Source organism: Dermochelys coriacea, chromosome 2 (assembly GCF_009764565.3).
Source record: "Dermochelys coriacea isolate rDerCor1 chromosome 2, rDerCor1.pri.v4, whole genome shotgun sequence".
NCBI lineage: Eukaryota > Metazoa > Chordata > Testudines > Dermochelyidae > Dermochelys > Dermochelys coriacea.
This window is the reverse complement of record NC_050069.1, coordinates 143,090,127-143,096,555: the sequence shown is the minus strand read 5'-3', so window position 1 is coordinate 143,096,555 and position 6,429 is coordinate 143,090,127. Positions and strand designations below refer to the sequence as shown.

General features: G+C 43.3%; 1 long non-coding RNA gene across 1 annotated transcript in view; it reads left to right on the top strand.

The window, feature by feature from the left end:
- The first annotated feature begins 565 nt into the window (after positions 1–565).
- The window catches only part of LOC122458824, a 12,597-nt gene continuing 6,733 nt past the window's right edge, over positions 566–6,429 (top strand). The window contains exons 1-2 of the long non-coding RNA XR_006279104.1: positions 566–591; positions 2,717–2,719. This is a non-coding gene — a long non-coding RNA (uncharacterized LOC122458824). The remainder of the gene's footprint in view (positions 592–2,716; positions 2,720–6,429) is intronic.

Genomic DNA, 6,429 nt, shown 5'->3' with positions numbered 1-6,429 from the left:
AATGGACACAAATCAGATGTCAAGAATTATAACATTCAAAAACCAGTTGGAGAACACTTCAGTCTCTCTGGTCACTTGATTACAGACCTAAAAGTGGCAATACTTCAACAAAAAAACTTCAAAACCAGACTCCAACGAGAAACTGCTGAATTGGAATTAATTTGCAAACTGGATACAATTAACTTAGGCTTCAATAGAGACTGGGAGTGGATGGATCATTATACAAAGTAAAACTATTTCCCCATGTTTATCCCCCACCCCAACCCCCCACTTTTCCTCAGACGTTCTTGTCAACTGCTAGAAATGGCCCATCTTGATTATCACTACAAAAGGTCCCCTCTCCCCCTCTCCTGCTAGTAATAGCTCATCTTAAGTGATCACTCTGCTTACAGTGTGTATGGTAATACCCATTGATTCATGTTCTCTATGTATATATATCTCCCCACTGTATTTTCCACTGAATGCATCCGATGAAGTGAGCTGTAGCTCACGAAAGCTTATGCTCAAATAAATGTGTTAGTCTCTAAGGTGCCACAAGTACTCCTTTTCTTTTTGCGAATACAGACTAACACGGCTGCTACTCTGAAACCTGTCCAGAATAGTTCATTGCTAGGATACTTTCACCTGTGTAATAAGACTTTCTGATAAGACTTTGATTGATTGATCCAACTTACTAGCTCTTGATGTATGCAGTGCTGTTGTAGCCATGTCTGTCTGAGGATATTAGAGAGATAAGATGGGTGAGGTAATATCTTTTCTTGGACCAGTTTCTGTTGGTGAGACAGACAAGCCTTCGTGCTTACATAGAGTTTAGACCTGAAGAAGAGCTCTGTGTAAGCTCAAAAGTTTGGACTCATACAGTCCAAATCCATTATTCTAACACATTAGTTGTTATCAGTCAACTCTAGAGGGGAGCTTACAGTTGATCTTTACTAGCCAATGTGTTAAAATACAAATTGTGCTTTCTACACCAAGGTTTTAACAAATGTCTTAGTGGTATGTTAAAAACACCTTTTAGCCTAGGGAAGGCATATCCTAAATGTGACAGGAGACCAACATGCTAAATCACACACCCCTACTACCCCTATCTCTATCTACATCGGGAGGGGAAAGAGTTCTAGAATCAATTCAGGATTTCTTTGGTTTGTTTGGCCTGAATCACTGAAAAAGTTAAATACAATTTACCCCACATACAATGTATTAGATGTATATAAAGCAACTCAAAGTGAAAAGAAATTAGAGCAAAGCCTACACAAAACCTTTTTCCTCATCTGAAATATCTCAATCTCCATTTCATTTCCCTGTGTCATGGTGTTGCAGTTCTCTGAGTTTATTTGTTTTTAAAACAGTTAATCATATGTACTTTGAAACTTTTCCCTCCATCTAAAATTGTAGACTAAATTAAATATTAACCTTTGGTGTCTTGTGCTTGGCTGAGCAGTTGATTCATTTCTGTTGCTGTTTAAAAACACAGCAATTCTTTTATTTGAGGGTGATTTATTTAAAACTATTCAACTTCAGGAGGACGGAAGGAGGCTGTTCAGAAAGACTTAATAAGTCCTGACAATGAAGTTGTTTGGAATTTGTGCTGACTTGGACTTGTATTACCAGTTCTTAGTTAATGAATCACAATTTTATGTACAAGACTTAACCGTGTGTGTATTCAGTTATTTTATCTTTTCATTTTAAACAAAGGCTGTGCTGATTCTCAGTTTATTTTTTTGCTTAGTCACAAATGACATGTTCTGTAATACAGTGTACAATCCATACACCATTTCTCTAAATATATGGCCTGATTTTTCTTTTATTTACTTTGGTGTAACTGTTGTATTGAGGAGATTTCAGAGTAGCAGCCATGTTAGTCTGTATTCGCAAAAAAGAAAATGAGTACTTGTGGGACCTTAGAGACTAACAAATTTATTTGAGCATAAGCTTTTGTGAGCTACAGCTCACTTCATCGGATGCTCCTGATTTACACTAGGTAACTGAAGGCAAAATAAGACCAATAGAGAAATATCTATTTCCCTCCTGGATAAAAATGTGTGGGAGTGGTGCCCATCAATCCTCACTGTACCACATACAGATGTACTACAACACTATACGTAGATCGTACCATTTCCCATGTATGAAAAGGCAGTGAGCATTCTCTGAAAGACTTAAGGAAAGGGCCACAATCCTTACAGTGGGAAGTGTCTCCTGGCACACACCAGCAGTAAGTAGAGAATGCCTCTGAGCAAACGGGAGGGACAACTGAGGAGGTAAGTTCTCTTACCAATTTCACTGGCTTTTCTCAACAGTGGTAGCACATCAAACTCAAACTCCTCCTTGCTTCCAAGGCCCCTACCTCGTGCAATCTCTGACTTGGTCTTTTTTCAAGTCCCCGCTCCCGCCTTTCCAATTAGGATGAAAGAAAATAGGCCCTGAAAGAAAGACACTGTGACACTCTACACCGTGGGGGAATGCCCTGTAACCTCCATATTCATCATTTGTATATAATTGTGATATTGCATATAAAGCATGCCATGTGAGGTATCATGGGAAAGGTTATGATCTGCAGAAACCCACTGTCCCATCTAAATGTGTATATCATTAATGCATATGAAGTTATGAGAATTGTGTTGTTGTATGGTTGTCACTAAAATATGCTGTGGGTTTGGGAAGCGCCCAGATACTAGCATCCCAAAGATAATAACCAGGGGGCTAACCAATGCCCGAGTAGGTGTCAAACAACCATCACCAGACATTTTCCAGCAAGGGAGCTACAATTCAATAATTCACTTGCACAAGGCCATACCAGAGGAGTTGCTTATCTTTGCCTGGTGACTCAGCAATGCCCACCAGACATTCCTCAACTTATGTTCTCCAAGCACAAGGTCTAAGCATATAAAACAGAACATGGGGCCCCAGGCTTGGTCCTTTCTCTTCTCCCCCACCTACGCTGAAGGCAACAAGAATGCTGAAGCTGAAGAGACTGGTCCCTGCGCTAAGAGGGAAACGCTGCATATGAAAGACTGTAACCAAATGGCAGTATCCAGTGGAGTGAGAAAAACTGCTTAATCTAGATGTTACCAAGTCTAATAGGGCTGAGAGTTTAGACTGTGTGCTTATATTTTATTTTGGTAACCACTCTGACTTTTTGCCTATCACTTAAAATTTATCTTTTGTAATCAATAAACTTATTTTAATATTTATCCTTACCAGTGAGTTTTCCTGAAGGGTTTGTAAATCTGCTCTGGTTTACAAAGGCTGGAGTATGTCCACTTTCCACTGATGAAGTTGTGAACCAATTAATAAACTTGAATTGCTCAAGAAAGGGTCTTGAGCAGTGCAAAACAGTGTTTTCCTGAGGTACAAGGCTGGGAGCTGGGGGGATTTGGCTGGTGCCTTTCTCTGTGTGATTCATGAGTGGCTCTGGGAGCATTCATGCAATTTAACTGGGTGTGGGCTCCATATGCAGGTGTACTGAGCTAAGTTCCCTATAAGCTGTGCGGCCACGCAGCAGGCAATTAAGAGCCATGGAGGCACTACGGGAACCTGCCCGCATGGTACTTGCCGTGGCTGGGGAAGGAGCACCCCTCCCCCAGCCCCAACTCAGCCCTGGACCTGCGCGGCTGGGACAGGGGTGCCTATTCCCTGGCCCGAACCCAGCCCTGGCCTGGGCCTGCTGCAGCTGGAAGAGGGGCATCCCTCCCATGGCCCGTACCAAGCCCCAGATCTGCCACAGCCAGGGGAGGGGCACCTATCCCATGGCCCCAGCCCCAGAGCTGTCGTGGTGAGGAGAAGCGCCTCTCCTCCCCAGCCCAGGTGCTGCTGCAGGGAGACAGAGTTGCGGGGAGTCCTCTCTCTCTGCTGTAGCTCCTGGGCAGCCTGCATCCTAAACAATTCATCCCTGGCCCCACCCCAGAGCCTGCACCCCCAGCTGGAGCCCTCACACCCCTGGACCCCAACCCTGAGCCCCAGCCCTGAGCCTCCTCCCACACTTCAAACCCCTCTGCCCCACCCCCACCACATGAATTTTGTCACACATTACCTCCATATTAGCGTACATAACAAAATTCATTCTGCACGTGGGTGGGGAAAATTAAGAGGGAATACTGGTACTGAGTGGTAACAGCACCTGGAGGAGTTTGCTGCTTGCTACCAGTAAGGCATTATGAGCAACAACCCAGAATAGTGAGAAAAGGGGGCACAGTAGTCCCACAGCCCTAGCTTTGGCCCCAGGGTCCCATCACATACACATATCCCTTTCCCCTATCCTTTTCTGTCGTTTATTTGGACTGTAAACTCTTTGGGTGCGTCTCCACTGCAACTGGGAGCACGCCTCCCAACCTTGGTAGACAGAAACACCGCAGCTCTGCTTGCTGCATGCTAAAAATATCAGTGGATCTTGCGGTACAGGCAGCAGATCAGACTAGCCACTCAAGTACAAGCCTGCCAGACCCCCTAGGGCCAAGTTCTGGAGGCTAGCTTGTGTTGCTGCCTGTGCCACAACATCCACACTGCTATTTTTAGTGCTCTAGCTTGAATAGATCCAGTGCATGTCTATCTACCTGGGCTGGGAGGCCCACTACCAGCTGTGGTGTAGACGTACTCTTTGGGGCAGGGAGAGTTTGTCTAAATGTGAACTGTAAATAGCACAATACCAGATCAGTAGTCAGGGGTCCCCAATGTCATCAGATGTTTGGCTGTGTGTGCGGACGTGTTCTTTGTATGCCGTGCTAGCTCTGCGCCGATAGTTGGCACAGCAGATCTCCAGCGAACTGCCCAAAGACCACAAGACTTGGTTTAGTAGCGAAGGCGCCTGGCCAGGTTTATTGTTGACGAAGCACAGTAATAGCACCTGGCAGACTCTATAAGGACACTAAGACATGTATGCCTGTGACAATGGTCACAGCTTAATCAGTGGCAGGTCTTTCCACTGCCCCCTAGGCTGGAAGAAGGGTTAAGGTGAGGTATCCCAACATTTATAGACTAAGACAAACAATCTAGCATAAACAGCTTATGCATCACCTTACGCATTTCATGACATGTTTGTTACCTCCCCTTGTACTTTCACTCCTGATGTTTCAGACAAAATACCACCATTCATCACTTTTATTGAACCATTTTATTGTGTGCTAGGTTGGGGTGTTCTTGTGCTGGCCTGCTGGAATGTGTTTATATATACAGTGTGTTTTAGCAATGCTAGCAATAGTGGTGCCAAGTTCGTGTACCAGACGCTGGCTTGTAGGCAAGCACCTGCTTTTGACAGGGCCGGACTCTTGCTCAGAGCATAACTTCTGCTGACTTTGGATCAGGCCTCAGGCCTTGCACCAGGCCCATGCTTCCGACTCTTTCTTACTACTACATTGTGCTATTCTCACATCTCCCCTAGATGCTACTGTAATAGAAATAATAAATAAAAATACACACTATAAGGCACTGATGCTGCAAGGGGGTCCATTCCTCTTGAAATTACTGGAGGTAAGGTCCATGCAAATAGATCTCTTTGCAGCACTGAGTTTTAAAAAGGAAAAAAATGGAAAGCAGGAAGGGGAAAAGGAACGAAAAACTAGAACAAACAAAAATACAGAGTTAGTTAATTTTCTTTATTTTCTATTTTCTTTATTATTTTGAAATACAAAAATATTAACATAGAATTATTTGATGCTGTATGTTTATACTCAAGAGGCTGCCATGAGGAAGAAATCCTTTAATTTTACTAAGTTTTTTTTCACCACGATATCACATGCCAGAAATGGAAAACAGTGCATCAAATTACAATAAAGTCGATATGATAAAGTAAAAAAGTTTCTCGTTTAATAGCAACCATAGTATGCAATTTCACAGTAAGTCGTCCCCATACTTGCACTACATTATCATTGTAAATTCCTAACCTGAGGTCAACGTAGGCCAAGTGGCAGCCAGGATCCTCATGGGGAAAGGAAAAACCCAGGGTGTCAAGGTTCCTTCCCCACTCTGAACTCTAGGGTACAGATGTGAGAACCTGCATGAAAACCACCTAAACTTACTTTTATCAGCTTAAGTTAAAACTTCCCCAAGGTACAAACTATTTTACCTTTTGCCCTTGGATTTTCGCTGCCACCACCATATGTCTAACACCGGTTACTGGGAACGAGTCCGTTTGGAAACGTCTTTCCCCCCAAAATCCTCCCTAATCTTAAACCCCTTTTCCTGGGGAAGGTTTGATAAAAATCCTCGCCAATTTGCATAGGTGAACACAGACCCAAACCCTTGGATCTTAAGAACAATGAAAAAGCATTCAGTTTCTTAATAGAAGTAAAAGTAAAAAGAATCACCTCTGTAAAATCAGGATGGTAAATACCTTCCAGGGTAATTAGATTCAAAACACAGAGAATCCCTCTAGGCAAAACTTAAGTTACAAAAAGACACAAAAACAGGACTATCCATTCCATTCAGCACAGCTTA